Genomic DNA, 17,860 nt, shown 5'->3' with positions numbered 1-17,860 from the left:
ACCATGCTGGACTTTGCCTCCTAAGATTGTACAGAAAGACATGGTCCAGGTCTGGCACATTCAGGATGGTTCTGCAGGGTCACACTGATCTGAACTCACGCTAAGAGTTATGGATAGTCTTAGCTTCAGACACTCCCCCAAAAGAAATGTCCCTCCTGAGCCCCTTTCCAGAATTTCGATGCAATCAGGAATACTGTGAAAGAGAGGAAAGATGAAAATAAGCTTGGGGCCCTCTGGAGGCGCTGAGCATGTAATTGGTTGTTATTGGCTCTCCATCCAAGACCATATTTCTCATTGCCTAGGGAAATGAGATGCCATAGTGAGGCCCCATCCTGCAGGGATCCCAAAGATGCCTTTCTTTAATTTGGGATTGTATGTTGTTCAGTAATCTCTACTTCACTGATATAAACCTCATTTTTGTCATGCATTACTTTAACATATGCTTTTAACAATATTCATCAAATTCAAATTCTTCATAATTTTTTTTATTCCTTTGCTCCTACTCATCTGACTGCTTTTTAAATGCCCTATAAAATGCAGACTTCTCATATATCTTAGCAGAGTGGAACTTCTGGTGACTGAGGTTGAAAGGCCTTCAGTGGTACCTGTCAAACAGGCTACTTGTGAATTCAGTCTTTTTGCTTTCAACGGGCATCAAGAACTATGAAATAATGGGCCCTGTACCTGTGTTATTGCAGTAGGGCATTTTGACCGTCTAAAAAGCACTTTCCTTGCCCTGAAATTCTTTGAAACAACTTCATTTAAATTTTGTTATTGTATATTTTAAAAGTCAGGTAGTAAAGTGGAAGGTAATTATTGCGGCAGAAATACAGCTAAGGACATAGGCCAGGACAGATGGGACCCAGGGGCCAATTCTGCGTTTTAGAGCCTGATGAGCGAAATGGGACTGGGATGAGCAAGGAAAAGGTTTTTGAAAAGGAAATGATGACGGCATTAGGAAACGGCAAGAAGAGTCATGTGGAGCTGGAGAAGGAAGGATTTAAAGATGCTCAAATGTTCCAGCCTTTGAGGCTGTATTATTTTTCTTCAGAAAGGACAAAATGTCTACTATTTGAGTGATTTCCCAACAAAGGACCAAAGCCTATTTCACTCACAACACAGATCCACATTAACACAAATTTAGTTCACTAATGAAGCTATGGTAAAACTGAATCATCCGTGAAAAAGAACACTTTAAATAACCAGGACATTTTTTTAACCCACACATACTGTGCTTTGCCTGCACATGCACACAAATTTCCTGATCAAACCAAATTTAATTTAGCAAGAGATTTTTCTCCAACCAGTTTAGTTTAATGTGCATGAGAGCAGAAATGAAATTACACAATGTAAGAGTTTGAGCAGAATTTACTTTTTTGCAATTCCATTTGAAAGGACCTATTTCAAGTCATTAAGAGTCAATTTAACCAAATGGAAAATAACAAGATATAAATCATATGTTTCTCCATTCCGGGGACTTTGGGCAACTGATCCTGCTAGAGCCAAAGTTCTTGAAATTTATTTCTTTCTTTTCTCTCTCTTGCTTTTTTTCTTCCTTGGTCAAGTGGCTAATGTAACATGTGTGTAGTCAGATTCCTGTTATTCATGAGAATGGGAGGGTAAAATGTCAATTGTTAAAGCCCAATTTATTGACATTTTTCCACTTTTTTTTAAACAGTATGCATTTTCATCCACCAAACTGCTTGTAAGAGCTGTTCAGAAGTTAGAAAATATATCCAGGTTTCAGGTTTTTTTGTTTCTTTGTTTGTTTGTTTGTTTTTGGTTTTGTTTTTGTTTTGAGATGGAATCTCGCTCTGTCACCCAGGCTGGAGTGCAGTGCCACGATCTCCGCTCACTGCAAACTCCGCCTCCCGGGTTCACGCCATTCTCCTGCCTCAGCCTCCTGAGTAACTGGGACTATAGGCACCCGCCACCACGCCCGGCTAATTTTTTGTATTTTTAGTAGAGATGGCTAATTTTTTGTATTTTTAGTAGAGATGGGGTTTCACCATGTTAGCCAGGATGGTCTCGATCTCCTGACCTCGTGATCCGCCCGCCTTGGCCTCCCAAAGTGCTGGGATTACAGGCGTGACCCACTGCGCCCAGCCCGCGTTTGAGTTTTATCTCTTTTTCCTTTCCCCAAATGTTTTCCCTATTGGTGCTGTTGAGCTATTAACGATTTAAAAGCAGGTTGAAAGAAAAATAACAAACACCCCAATGTGTATATTATTTTTATTCTCTGTTTGTAGACAAAGAAACTTAGGGTAAAATGGTTAGGAGCAGTGCCTAAAGAATTCACTGTCACAGTGGCAGGGCTGGGCTTTAACTCAGATGGCTTTATCTGCAAGCCCCTGTTCTTTGGAAGAGAAGCAATAGATCAAAGTATACCAACGTAATACATTGGCCAAATTGGAGAAATAGCTAAATTTGTGAAGAGATCAAAGTATTATTTTGGGCCTGCCCATAGTGAAAACCATAAAAAACAGTGACTTAAACAGACAAAGGTTTATTTTTTTCTCCAAAGCAGGGGTCGTGGTTCTATGGTCAGCAGGGACTCAGATACCTTCCATGACTCTGCATTGCTATTCTTAGCATATGGCTTTATCCTCAAGATTTCCTCTTGGTTCAAGGTAACTGCTGGGGTGCTAGCCTTCATGTATAAATTCTAGACAACAGCAACAATGGGGGAGGGGTAGAAAAAGGCACCCATTACTAGCTGTGTTTTTCCTCTTTAGGGGGTCTTACCAGAATGCCCATCAAGCAACTTCTATCTACAATCTCATCTACCGACTCGTAGTTGCAAAGGAAGTGGGAAAATGTGGCTGGGTACCTTGCCACCCGGAATGAAAGTGGGATTTCGTTGTGAGGGAACATTGCGGAGACACCTAGCAGACTTGGTCACAATTAGGCAGCTACTGGAGGCCCTTCAAGTACGGAGAGGAATGGTCAAGGTGGGGCTTTCAAGGGACTGATCTTGTAGCCAAGTGTATGATGGATAAAAAGGGGAACGATGAAAGGGGGTTTTGAGTACTGTAGTTTGTGGTTATAAGCTCGGTATTAGTGACATGGTATCAGGGATAGGAGAAAATAGATGTATGTGATCAAATTTGTAGAGTAAATTGACCAAGGAGAATGTGTTTATTCATTAGCTGCCATCCAAAACTGTGAACTATGTTTAAACATACACACACACACACACACACACCATACACGGAGGTGTGTGTATGTATATAAACACACTATATATGTGTATGTATATTCATACACACATGCATACATAAAACAAAAACAACAATGTAAAACTTCTAGGGCTCCATACCACCAAGAGCAATAATTTCAAACTTTGGTATCCCTAAGAATCACCTGGAAAAAGAGGCTAAATTACAGGCTTTGAAAGAGAATGTGAGAAAGAGAAATTGTAAAGATGACTAGGAAGTCATCATAAGAAGCCAGTTGTAAAGATGAGTAGGAAGTCATCATAAGAAGCCAAGCTGGAGAAAGTAGGAAAGTCAGGACGGGGAGGAAATAGTTGTTAAGTTTTGTTCTCCCTTTTTCCCTCTCTTATTCCCTCCTTCCCTGCTCTCTCCCCTTCTTTTTTTCTTTCTTTTTGTCTTTAATTTTTTAATTTTAGGAGGAGTAGACTTATGAGTTTGGTAATCATATTTTCATAAACGTATAGGCTCCCAAATAAGAAAGAAATTAACACTCAAGTCATCATCACTCCCTTTTTTTAAGCCATAAGACAGCAGGTAATGCCATTTTTCAGAAGACAAAATCAAGACTCATCTATGGTGTTGACAGTTGGAGCCAGCTCTTTCGGAATTCCTTATATCCAAAAAAAGATCATAGCTCTTTTGGAACTCTTTATATCCATGGTGCACGATACACTGGCAGGTGCACACATCCCTTGTGTGTGTAATCTACACAAAAATGACAAAGTTTGTCAGTACAACTTTCTTGGTACTATGTGTTTGACACCCTTAGCTTCAAGGCAAAACCTACTTTTTATTTTAGCTTTTACAGTCAGCAACAGTTAAATAAGTATAACTTGGTTTTCTTATTTTAACCCCCTCTGATTGCATTTTGTAAAGCTCATGTGAGCTCTATTTTTTCCCACCAAATGCTGGAGAGGGGCAGGTTTGGTTGGCACTGGCTGCTGGCTACTCCAGGTGTCTTCCCATGCAGCTTGCTGGGGCAAGTGTTGTGATTTCTGTTCTGACATCCTGGACAAAGTCTCTCATTAATAAGCAGATGCCTACACACTTACGTAGTAAAAGTATAAAAGCATGCATGGGAAAAACACACACCAACTGTAAAACAGTGGTTAGCTTGGTGAGAGATGAGAGAGAGAGATGGGTTGGTAGTGTTTTGCTGTTTTATTTCTTTTAGGGTGATGGATCAAATACCCGCAGATCTGAATGGTGGGTACATGGGTGTCTGTAATATTGTTTTATATACCTTGAATGTCTGAACTGCCTTATAACTTAAACTTTTTAAAAAATTAAGTAAATGACCTTCTTACAGGCAAAGTGATTTGAACCCTTGAAATGAAATCTTTACTTTTAGTTTTGAGCAGTCTAAGACGGTGTTTCTCAAAGTAAAGCATGCATTAGAATCATCTAGATGGTTTGTTAAAACAGTGTCTTAGGTTCCATTGCCAGAGTCTCTGATTCAGTAGGTCTGGAGTGGGGCCTGAGAATCTGCATTTTAACAAGTTCCCCAGTGATGCATGTTGCTTATTCAGAGACTACACTTTGAGAATCACTGGTCTGAAGGAATTTTTCATCAAGACAACTAGAGTTTTGTTGATTGCTCACTTTTTCTTTCATTAAACAAATGTCTGTTATATAAATATGTCTATTCTAGCACTTGAACTGGGCCAATTATTGTGCATGGATGTATAAAGATGATCTGTCTGTGGTGGAAAGGATACATGACTGTTCAATATAGTTGTGCAGTTTGGTCACTGTGTAAATGGTGCCCACTGGAGTACTACAGCTTAGCCAGATGTGGCAGTCAAAAGAATTACCAAAGAAACAAAGCAATGTGTGCACAACAGTGTAATACATGTTATGATATAAATATGCATGATGTTCTTTGAGAGATCAATAGAACAATGAAACCCAAAAATGAATTGGGGGCATGGAGTCAGGCAAGGCTTCCTGGAAGATAGGATACCTCAGCTGAGTCTACACAGGTGAAGAGAAGTTGTCTGGCCAACAGTAAATGTATAGGAGGACAGACAGGGGAAGTAGAATATGCAAAGACATGAAATGTAATTTGTAAGAAGATGGTAATAGATGGAGTTTAAGAATTCAGGCTGGACCAGGTGCAGTGGCTTATGCCTGTAGTCTCAGAACTTTGGGAGGCCAAGGTGGGAGGATCTCTTGAGGCCAGGAGTTTGAGACCACCCTAGGCAACATAGCAAGACCCCATCTCTACAAAATCAAAAAATTAGAGGGGCATGGTGGTGCATGCCTGTAGTCCCAGCTACATGGGAGGCTGAGGTGGAAGGATACCTAGAGCCCAAGAGTTGGAGGCTGCAGTGAGCCACGATCATGGCACTGCACTCCAGCCTGGGTGACAGAGGGAGACCCTGTCTCAAAAAGAAAAAAAAAGAAGAAACATTCATGCTGGCAGGACAGGAAAGTTGACCATCAGGAGTCAGATCATGAAAGTCTAAGGTGTTTGGATATTAATCTGATAGCAGTAGGGAACCATTTTAAAATTGTAAACAAAGTAATTGTTTGATCCAGTTTTATATTTTAGAAAGAGTCCTATAGGGCAAGGAAGACAGGTAGGTTGAAGGTAAGATTGGCCACAGTGGACCAGGCCAAGTAAGCAGCTATTCATTAGCCTAAGTATAAAATGGTGAGGGCTGCGCTAGGGCAGTTCCAGTGTGAATAGAGAAGATGGATGTATTCAAGAAACATTACAGTAGAATTGACAAAACATGGGGATTGATAGAATGTGGGAAGCAAGAGAGAAGCCATCAAGGATGAGTCCTGGGTTTGTGTCTTAAGCAGTGGGTGTAAGTAGGTGACATTCACTGATCTAGGGAAGACAAGGGGAAGAGATCTAAGGGCCGGAATAGGGACTGGAGAAGGTGAGTTTGGGTTTGGACATTTGGAGTTTGAGGTATTTATGGAACATTTATGTGGAGGCATCAAATGCTCATGGATATTTCCTGGGCTGCAGACTTCAGTTTGGATAATATCTAGATATTAATCACTTGTATTTATATATTATTATAAATATTGCTGCAGTAAATATACTTATATATACATTTTGTCTTAACTTCTGATTATTTCCGTAAGAAGTGTTTCTAAAATAAAGGCTATTGATAAATATAGGAAAATTATTTTACAAGACGTTGTGTCATTTTATGCTTCCATTAGCATTGTAGAAGAATATCTGCCTCCCTATGGCCTCGCCAACATTATTTAATCTTAACAAACTAGAAACCCCAATAGTGAGGCTGCTTTAATGTGTACTTTACTGATTATTTGTAAGGTTGGACATTTTTCACTTTTTGTTGAACTTCATTAAAGGATTATTTGTTGATGTCATGCACCCATTTTCTGTAGGGTATTGATTTTTTTTAATGATTTTTAAGAACTCTTTTTTTCTTTATTAAGGATATTATCTCTTTGTCCATCTCATGCATTGCCAATGTGTTGTTCTACTTTCTCGTTTACCTTTGTTCTAGCAGTAGAATACTCTCAGATGTCCCACCAATATGCCTGTTGGGCTCACTCCCTCCCCTATTGCAAAGTCTTAATTTGAATTTTATCCTCTCATTGAGGTCCATTCTATTTGCTACTTCAAATCCCCAACAAGGACAGCTCTTGACAGTTCTGATCCCATAGCATCGTTCACCTTTTCCCATAAAATATAGTTTATTTATTTTGTTGTTAGTTTCCATCCACTAAAATGTAAGCTCCTTGAGAATAAGGACACAGGAACCTTTGTCTGTTTTATTTACAGATATATCCCAAGTACCTAGAATTGTGCCTGGCACATAGTAGGTGCTTAGTATCTATTGGTTAAGTGAATATTAATTGCTTTTATATGGTCATTTATTGTCCTAGGGTTTCAACTTTTAATCCATATAAATGTATCCTTTAGGATCTGATTGGAATGTCTGGTTTATTCCATTGTCTACTGATGAATGATTTAAACACTTACCATTAGGATTTCCCAGTACTCTTACAGCAACTCTTTGATTGAATTAGAAACAAAATTCAAATTTCTTAATTCCTAAATACATCAATTAGAAGTGGGAGAATGAGGGTGGCGGGGGGGGTGTCCCTGAGCATTTACTTGGATGAACAAAATAGTTCATCAAAAAATGTTCATCTCCCTCACAAAATCGTCTAATTACCGATTTTATTCTAAACACAAGTTTTTGTAATTGTTCATTCCTATGTTATGTTGACTTATTTTATGAACACTCTCAATGGCAACCATATAAGAAGTCCACACTAAAGAATGGACAGCTTTGACAGGGAGCAGTGGCTCACGCCTCTAATCCCATCACTTTGGGAGGCTGAGGCAGGCGGATCATGAGGTCAGGAGTTTGAGACTAGCCTTGCCAATATGGTGAAACCCTGACTCTACTACAAATACAAAAATTAGCTGGGCATGGTGGCACGCACCTGTAGTCCCAGCTACACAGGAGGCTGAGGCAGAAGAATCACTTGAACCCAGGAGGTAGAGGTTGAAGTGGCCCAAGATTGCGCCACTGCACTCTAGCCTGGGTGACAGAGCAAGACTCCATCTCAAAAAAAAAAAAAAAAGACAAGACTGGACAGCTTCTAGTGAAGAAACCATACCAAGGCCAAACAATTTCTGGTTTGGGAGTTTGCTTAATAACAGAGGGAACAACTATTTACTAGCTCCCTTTGGGAAAACACGTTGTCAAATAAATATTTACTAAGCTTTTCTCTATGCAAAACACCATGCTATGCCAGTGGGAGGTATAAAAAGTACAGCCAATTCCCTTAAGAAAGTTGTAACTGGCCGAGAATGGTGACTCATGCCTGTAATCCCAGCACTTTGGGAGGCCGAGGCAGGTGGATCACCTGAGGTCAGGAGTTCAAGACCAGCCTGGCCAACATGGTGAAACCCCATCTCTACTACAAATATGAAAATTAGCCAGGCATGGTGGTGGGCACCTGTAATCCCAGCTACTTGGGAGGCTGAGGCAAGAGAATTGCTTGAACCTGGGAGGCGGAGGTTGCAGTGAGCCGAGACTGTGCCATTGCACTTCAGCCTGGGCAACAGAATGGGACTTCATCTCAAAAAATAAAATAAAAAGAAAGTTGTAACTAACCGTGGTGGTGGAGGTGGGGAGAAATCAGGATACATATTCACAAAAAGGTGAACAATCATTCTAGTTATTTATTATTTATATTTTGGCAACTACAGATGAATGGGGCAGATATCACATATTCAAGATATTAAGAAGAGCAAAAGATGATGGTGGATTGCAGTGATCTATGAATCCTTGACTGAGGGCATTAGAATTTGTATCAAGCCTAGAAGAATAAGTGGAATTTGACTTTAATTAAAGAGGAGAAAGGGAGAGGGAGGGAAGGAGGGCTATCAGTCCTAAAACCTATTTTCAACACTTAGCAGGTTTTGTTCTCTTGTTGTTGTTTTCATTATTGAAGGCAATTTGGTATCATTTCTGGACTGTTGCTATATTATGATTTATTACATGTCGGAAAATTTTTTATTTCTACCTCAAACATTTGGCACACTAACATACCTTTGAAATTGAAGTTAATCAATGAAGAAAAACAGGCAGGGATTGTTATATTTAGACTGATCATCAAAGACAACAGCAAGTGTTCTCCTTGCTTTTTTTAGACAGAGTCTCTCACTCTGTCGCCCAGGCTGGAGTGCAGTGGCATAATCTCAATTCACTGCAACCTCTGCCTCCTGGGTTCAAGTGATTCTCCTGCCTCAGTCTCCTGAGTAGCTGAGATTACAGGCAGGCACCACCACACCCAGCTAATTTTTGTATTTTTAATAGGGATGGGGTTTTGCCCTGTTGGCCAGGCTGATCTCGAACTCCTGACCTTAGGTGATCCATCCGCCTCAGCCTCCCAAAGTGCTGGGACTACAGGCATAAACCACTGCACCCGGCCTCTCCTTGCTCTTTTAAAACCATTTGCAATTAATTGAGAGTGAACCAATTACTTTCTTTCAGTGCTGTTTTTCTTCCTTTGAGAGGAAGCATTTAATATGACAGGCATCATGCCAGCCATTAGTTATCAGTGTTAACAGGGTCTGAGGCAGCAATGATGAACTACCTACCAATCTAGGGACCACCATGTAGTAATAAGCTTAACCTTTCTCCCCCAGCAAATCTTTCATGAGAATGATTAATAAATAATAATTTCATATGATAGACTAGGTGTCGGACTTCTTTCTCTTCTGCTGCTTCTTCTTATTGTCTGTAAAATTATAAAAGACAGACAGCCAAAAGCAAGAAGCAAGAATTTAATACACAGTCTGAAGAGATAGACCCTGACTACATAAGAGCCTGCTGAAATTATCGATTTTATTCATTTTATTTTGATGTTCCCATTTAATCCAAAATCCTATCATACATATTTTATAATTCTCATGTAATCTTAAATAGTATAATACATATTTTTCAGCAAGTAGATACAGCATTGAATCTGCTCATTGTAAGAGCATTTACCTACTTGATTTTTTGGCAATCAGGAATAAGAAACAAAGATTTGAGCATATCCCATTTAGCAACCAACAGATTACATGGACCTTTAGTGTTCTCATTTAAGCTTGGCCTTGGTTCATTTACATCTTGGATCTGTGGACTACAATTATAGCCATGTTACTAAATGATTTATGTTTTTATTTAATATGTTGTTAATGAAAAGTAACTGGTTTCTCCATTAAAATTCAAAGAGAGTAGAAGTTGAAGGTAAAAAGTTGATATGTATGCAGTTTTCTGTATGTATATTATATTTCACAATAAAAAAGAGGTTAGAGCAAACAAAGTAACTGGATGTAACAGGATGGGCAAATGACATCTAGTAACAACTAGCAACACAATTTCTCAAGGAAAGGAGCTGTTTATTTGGAAAAAATGCCTTGGTCAGTGTACTTGGAAGTAAAAAGATAAATTTCCAAAGGATCTGGGTGACAGTGGAACTGTTCTGCTGTAGACAAGGGGAGGTTTTGGCCGTTACTCTAAAGAAGAGAAGGAGAAAGATAGAATGAATGGATGGATGGAAATGAATGAATGAGCAAACTGGACAAAGCACCACAGAGAAGACAGGAGGCTATAAAGTTAACAAAGTGACTTCTTTCTATGACCTCTCAGGTCCTCAGTAAAGAAACTGAGATGTGCGATGTGTGATCCTAGTAGATCTGCTGTAGAAATGACCTACCTGTGACTCAGTTGAAACTGAGATGAAGCGTGGGGTGAGACTGAGGCAGGTCAAGTGCCCACAGGGGTGGTATCCAAGGTGGCTGGGGAGATTGTAGAAAACTTTCATATTGGGTGTTCAGACCAAGGTGGAAGCTGGAAGAGGAGGTCTTTTATTAACAGATGTAGCACATTATGGTGGTTTATAACAGTACTGCTTATGTTTTAATCCTTGACTACACATAATCATTTCAAACATTTGAAATTCAAAGAGAAACCTAACATTTCAAACATTTGAAAGAACTATTAGAGAGTAAGTTTGGTCCACTGATTGCTTTATTTCAAGATACTGAAATGATTTGGGGATTGACTCCCATACTTAATTTCTAAATCCTCCTATTTAGATAAATTTCTACAACTGGTATTATGACTTCTGGAGTATTCTAGTGGAGGTCCTGGGGAGAATCTTCATCTGCTTATGCCAACTATTGGTGTTTCTGGTCTCACAGAATTATAGAACCATGAACATGGAAAGTTTCTTAGAGATGATCCTTTGCTGCTCAAAGCATGGTTTGTGGCTAGAAGCACTGGCCCCACCAGGGAGCTGGTTAGGAATGCAGAATCTCAGGACTCACTCCAGATCTAATGAATCAGAATCTGTACTTTAACAAGATCCCAGGTGATTTTTATGCACAGTAAAATTGGAGAAGGCTGAGTCGACAAGTCAACACGCAAGTGGAGCTCTTGCACTCCACATAGCTAGATGTATTGTATGATGGTTGTTCCTCCCTAAGAATGCTATTTGAAAACAAACAGAACCATTAACAGCTCCTGTCTTGCTTGGCTTGGGGAGCAGTTGCCATTTTAAAGGGCAGAAATGCTGCTCCCAGAAAGTAAAGAGACAACAGGTTCCAAAAAAAAAAAAAAAAAACCGTGCGTAGGAATGGTGGTTGCCTGGGGCCTGACTTAGTTAGAACAAGTCATCTCATTGAAGAAAACATCATGGTAACATTATCTATGGGCCACTTAAAGCTCAACTGAATGACATCACTTTATGGAAACCCTAAACACCAATAGGCCTTCTGCTATAGATTTTTGAGGAACAGAATGGGAGTGAATGGGAAACAAGTGGGCATGAATGTAATGCTCATAAGAAAAATGCTCTTAAGGCCAAATTCACTCATGAGCTCTGTATCTGTACCGATCTGGGACTGATACATTTATTAGCACCCAAACCGTGTTTGTGTTACAAAAGGTGGCAGGATATTAGGTAGGAGAGATGGAGCTAATCTTTTCTGTGAAAGATTAGATGCAGGACCATGCAATAAAATGAACATGAGACTATTCTCACATATTGATCAGCCATAGAAAATACAAGCTTCTGTAACAAGAAATGACTTCCAGTAGAAGGATCTAGATGAACCATTGCCTTGATAATAACAATGGAAAAGAAAACAATTCACAGTAATATTCCTTTGCACCTGAGCAACTATACATTGAAGGAATCAGCTTTCAGTTCAGAAAGGAAATGCTGAAGAGAGATCGTGATGCCCCAAGATGTGCGGACCCAGAGATGAAAGCTGCTGTGCAGGCAAAGAAAGGAGTTTCAGGAGTTCCTCTAAAAGACTTCGACATTTTAATTATCCTAGTGAGGGGCCATAAAACAGAGATGGGAGGTGGGCCTGGCCCAAAGCAAATACAATAAACTCTTTGTTATTTGGTGGATATAGATTATATTAACCAAAGAAAATGATACTTAAATCATTTACCTACTTTTCCCAGGAACTTTAAAACCATTACTGTTTTCTACCTTCATTTGAATCTATGGAAACTGTAGTTTTAATTTGGAAGAATAGAACAGTTTAAGCTTCTACTACTGGTTTATTTTCCTGGCTAAGTGATTAAGGGGACAAAGCGAATATATACCTGTATAATTGTTTCTCTCCAAATCAATATTTTGTAAAAATTCATTTTTTTCTCAAAATTTATCTTGTTTCTTACATATAAATATGCCTTAAAATATATTCATAATTCTAATTTCTCTTGGACTTCAGAGATTATCTTATTTTTCTTGGCCTTATACTATAACCCAGTACTGTCCACTAAGTATATAAAGTAAGCCACAAATCCAACTCACATATGTAATTTTAAATTTCCTAGTAACCACATTAAAAAAAAGGTGAAATTTATTTTAATACTGCATTTTCTAACTCAATATATAAAATAGTATTCCAACAAGTAACCAGCAGAAAAATATTAATGAGATATTCTACATTCTCTTTCTCATGCTGTCTTCAAAATCTAGTGTGTATCTTATACTTATAGCACATCTCATTTGAACTAGGCAAGTATGAAGTGTCTAGTAGCTATGTGTGGTTAGTGACTAGTGGCTACAGTGTTGAACAGCACAGCATAGATTCTAGGACAATCATTCCTAACATTTTGGATTCACGGTTCTTTAGGGGAACCTTATGAAAACTGTGGACCTTCCTCCCAGAAAAAAAAAAATTATATTAGCATACAATCCCCCATACATTTTCAAGGAATTTATGAAACCTTAGAAGCCCGTCTTTGACCCTCCTGAGGTAAAAGTCATCCCAAACTGCCATAATTTCATCCCCAGTCTCACATTTTTTTTATAGTTGACCTTTTGGATTTACATAAATTATTTTAAAAGGAATCTATATTATTTCTAGAAATGAAAAATGTATCATTTATTAAAAGCAAAAGATAACTATAAAAAAATTAGTATTATTCTTTCAAAAATTCATAAACCTACCCCCTAAACTTATCTTTCATATCACTCTTCGGGATACACTGCCTAGGGATCTGGAAACCAGATGAAGAGGCCCTGCTTTTGGGCCTCCTCTGAATGGATGCAGGAATGAAGTGGAGTCTGCAGGGATGTGCTATTAGGTCATTATAGTAACACAACTGGTTATGTTATTTAAGCCTGCACATTGAGATGGAGACTGGGGGTGTAAAACTGGGCAAAGTCATTCACTTTGATAAGGTTCATGGACTTTAGAATAAATAATTCTAAAGAAATACTTTTCTTTTGCTGATTTTCCTTCCCTGGCTCTGTTTGCCAGAAGATACACCTGAAACTCTGTCTTCTTGGGGGAAAGGGTTGGTAAGAGAATGAGACCTGGGTAGTGGCTTAGATGAGCTCTGCTCCAGGCCTTAAAGAGATGGCTCTTTCTATCATCTTCTTTGCTAGCTTCCTCCTTTCACAGTCTAATTGGTGAGACCCAATGGACAGAGGAGAAAGGAAATAAGTGCCTGGCTGCTTGACCTTCCTGCCACATAGGCCTCAAGTCCAAGATTGCAAATGCAAATGCCAGCAAGCATTGGGTGGGTAAGTTCAATGAGTCACTTCTTGAGGGACTGGAAATTTGGACCTTTGAGCAAAGTCCTCCCCCTTTTTTTGTCAAATGTTGACTAATTTGTTATTAATATTATATTTAACATTAGATATTTACACTTGATATTTAATACTAGAAACACCAACCAGAAGACTGACTGTAGATTCTAATTCAGGGTGGATTAGGCCATCAGGATGCCAATTAAATCTTCTGCCAAAACGTCAGTGCTGGTTCTAAACTCAGAAACATGTTCATACATTTTGTTGGTATCACAGTGATGGGAGGGCTGGGATGCTACTGGCCTTTAGGACATTCAGAACAAGGACAGTCCTGCACCCAAACATTTGTCCTGCCCTGAATGCCATAATGTCCTTGTTGAGAAACACTGAAAGAGTAAAAGAAATTCTGCAGGTCCTCACGTGATAATCTGGTTCAACTCTTATTAGGAGCCAAAACCCTGTTTGGTAAAGAGCAGACAATACATTTTTCTGGAGCGTCTCTTTCCTTTCGATTGGACAGGCATAGCAGACACAGCAGGCTTCAAGTATTTGAGATTTCTGATCATCTTAGGGTAATCTCACATTTCTGCAAAGTTTTTCTTTATTTTATCTCTTCTGGTTTTAGTATGCTTACACTCTTCGGAGGGTTTTAGCATTATTCTTTTAAGAAGTGACTTTCAAAAAGTGGCATCCGAAGCAATGACTTGACTGAAAGTATATGACTGAGAAGGGCCTCTGTTGCTAGACTCCCATAATAGAGAGCGTAGCTGGGATGTCCACTCATCCCCAAAAGGGAGTCATGCTACAGGTGTGACCTCCAGAGCAGTGGATGTCTTTGCCCTCGGTTGTTTGAATACACTGAGTTTGCCATAATGCTGTGTTCCGCAACCATGCCAGTTCCACTGGAACATGTGTCAGCTTTTATTCAGTGCTGATCTTTTTCCCTGAACAAACAAGGGTGTATATGACCCATTCTCTGAATTTTATGTGAGTGATGGGGTGTTTTGTCTCTTCTACTCGTCTAGGGGATCTGTCCATTGAGTTTATGAAAACTTTTTAGTGTGCTATAACATGCACATGCTAAAGCATATAAGGCTCCATTTTTTTATGTAGTTGTATACCATGTAACTACCACTTGGAAGAACATACAAAACATTTCCAGCAACCCTGAAGTTTGCCCATGCCCCTCTCTGTCACTGCCTGCCCCATACCAGGATTACCACTTTTCTGAATTTCATCACCATTGATAAATGTTTTTATCTGTTCTTGAACTTCTTTTACATATTACATAATACATATTCTTTTGTATTTGACATTTTTTGCTCAACATAACATTTGTAAGATTCATACCTGTTGTTACATATGTCAGTATTTTATTCTTTTTTATTGCAGAGTAGTATTGAGTACATGGATATACCACAGTATGTTTATTCATTTTCTTGTGTAACAGAAAACTGAGTTGTTTCCAGTTTGGGACTGTCTTGTGGTGGACATATCCATTTCTCTTGGATATAAACCTAGGGGAAGATTTACTAGGCTATAGGGTAGATAGATGTTTAACTTTATTAAAAACTTTCAAACAGCTTTGCGAAGTGGTTATAGAAATTTACAGTGCCCCCAACAGTGTAAGAGAGTTCAGTTGCTCCATATCTTCTACAATACTTGATAATGTTAGTCTTTTTAAATTTTAGTCATTATAATGGGTATGTAATACTCTCTCATTGTGGCTTTAATATTCCTACTCCTTTGCATTTTCACCTAAAATGTTGAATGTCATGTAGAAGTTTTTAAATTCTTGGTTCAGGCTACTGCATATGCAATGTTTTTTGAGGAATTCCTAACCCTTTTAAGGAATCCTAACTATTTCTCTTTCTAGAGAGAAGTGATGTGTAATTGTACAATCATCTCAGCTTAGTCAGATGTGAAAATTCCTCACCTACATCCCTAGTGTGGTATCCCCATGGCATGGCCTTGATAAACAATGCACAGGGGAGGACCCAACATTGCTACCATAGGCATTTGGCAATGAATTTGCCTCTCCATACACAGGGAATCCTGTCTGTTCAATAATATCCAATGAGCATTTATTGGGCACATACTTTGTTCCAGGCACTGTGCTGGGCATTGAGAAAGCAACAGGGAAATAGACACAGTCCCTCTCTTTTTTGAAAGACTCACTGTCTAGTGAGGGAGTGAGAAAGTGAACATACTAATTGTCATGCAGTGTGATAAATGCTTTGCAAAATGTGTATGTATTTTCAGGGGGCTTCGAGGCTCATAGCAAAGGTCCATGAAGAGAGCAAGAAAAAGTCTTCCCAGGAAAAGTGGACACCTGAGTGAGTGTTACAACGAGAAGGGGGGCATCCCAGGCAAGGCAGCTACCAAGCACAGGTGTGAAGGTGAGCTTCTACGCAGGTTTCTCGAAGGTTGTTGGCACAGCTGGAGCATAAGGCACATGCAGGAGGCACTTGCAAAAGATATAGCCAGGATGTGTACAGGGCTGATCATGAAGGATGTACTTAAGTGAAATATATTTTGCAGAATTTCAACCCAGAGAATCTCCCTTTTGATTTACCTGCAAACAAAAAGAATCATACTTCCCTTTGACTGTCTCTGAACACCGAATTTTGGCTTCTACTCACTTTTTGAAGCCAAATTGCACGACATTAGGCCCCTTCCTTCCTTCCTTTCTTTTCATTCGTTCATTCTTTTTTGAGACAAGGTAGAGTACAGTGGTGCCATCATAGCTCACTGCAGCCCCGTCTTCCTGAGGGTCAGGTGATCCTCCCGACTCAGTCTCCCAGGTAGCTGGGACTCCAGTCACACACCACCATACCTGGCTAATTTTTTGCATTTTTAGTAGAGATAAGGTTTTGCCATGTTTCCCAGGCTATTCTTGAACTCCTGGGCTTAAGCAATCTGCCCACCTTGGCCTCTCAAAATGCTGGGATTACAGGCATGAGTCACTGTACCTGGTTGAAGTTAGACTTCTTTCCATCTCTTTTTGTGAATATAGACATATTTTCTATTTAACAGTTTAGAACCAATGTGAATTTTCCCATATATGGTAGTCTAAGAATTGAATTGTAGTTTCTTAACTAGGTTTTTGTTTTGTTTTGTTGTGTTGTGTTGTGTTTTGTATGCCTTCCAGACCCAACACCCTAGCCAGTGCAATGGCTCTGAGTGTGGCATAAGCCCACTTCTAGTTTTCTTATGGGATTGAGTAATGTTCTTGGTGTTAGCATCTCTCTTTTTATTGGAGGAGTAAGGCAGACACTTACATTTCTAATAAAAGATCTGCTCGTTGAAATCAAGCGAGTCCTGATGGTGTTGGGAACCTTCTGCCGTGAGCACAACAGAGGCAGCCATGGGGTATCAGAATTACCTCCATTATATTTAACAAACACTCAGGTAGCATGCACCTCTTTCGATTTTCCATGCAGTATTCCAGCTATGTAGCAACTTGTTTACTTCTCACAAGCACCCTAGAGTTGGAAAGTTTCCACATATGGGGAAACTGAGGCATCAAGATATTAAATAACCTGCTCAAGTCACAGGTGGAATTTGAACCCACAAACTCATACTTACAGACCCCATACTATGCTGCTTCTTTTTACTTATAAAATATACAGGATAAACTCAAAGGAACAAAGTTCATTCAGCAAACCTTTGTTGAGCAACTGCCTGGTGGGTGAGTCAGTGACACCTTTGCCCCAGAAACTCTTAACCGATTTGGGGAGACAGATAGTAATAAATGTTTGTAATGCAATGTTAACCTGAGGAGGAAAGTCACTAACTTTGCCTGAGGAAGTTAGGGAAGGGCTTCTGCCTGAAATACGGGCTCAGCCTTTCACGAAAAGGAGTGAACAGACAGGGCAGTTCTGAGTTGTGATAAGGCATAGCTTGTTTGGGAGGTGTCAAGTGTTCTGGGGGGTGGAAGATGTTTTAAGGTGTGCTGTGGAGACTGAAGTTAGGAATAGGACTGGTGGAAGGTGGTACTTGGGGCTGGGTGCGGGGGTCTTGTATGTGAAGCTGAGAAGTAGGACTTTAGCTTGTACCTGGTGGGAAGTCACTGAGGATTGTTAAGTAGA

General features: G+C 39.5%; 1 protein-coding gene across 23 annotated transcripts in view; it reads left to right on the top strand.

The window, feature by feature from the left end:
• THRB (thyroid hormone receptor beta) overlaps window positions 1-17,860 on the top strand; it is a 376,864-nt gene that overhangs the window by 160,868 nt on the left and 198,136 nt on the right. For 11 of the 23 annotated variants that reach the window (XM_054680441.1, XM_063806667.1, XM_016940574.4 and 8 more), the window contains exon 3: window positions 16,032-16,168. The exons of the other annotated variants lie outside the window; for them this stretch is intronic. The gene's annotated coding sequence lies outside the window, so the exon portion shown is untranslated. The remainder of the gene's footprint in view (window positions 1-16,031; window positions 16,169-17,860) is intronic. 23 annotated transcript variants of the gene reach the window in all.

The sequence above is a fragment of the Pan troglodytes genome, chromosome 2 (genome assembly GCF_028858775.2).
Source record: "Pan troglodytes isolate AG18354 chromosome 2, NHGRI_mPanTro3-v2.0_pri, whole genome shotgun sequence".
NCBI lineage: Eukaryota > Metazoa > Chordata > Mammalia > Primates > Hominidae > Pan > Pan troglodytes.
The sequence above is the reverse complement of the archived record's forward strand: the minus strand, read 5'-3'. Positions and strand labels throughout refer to the sequence as shown.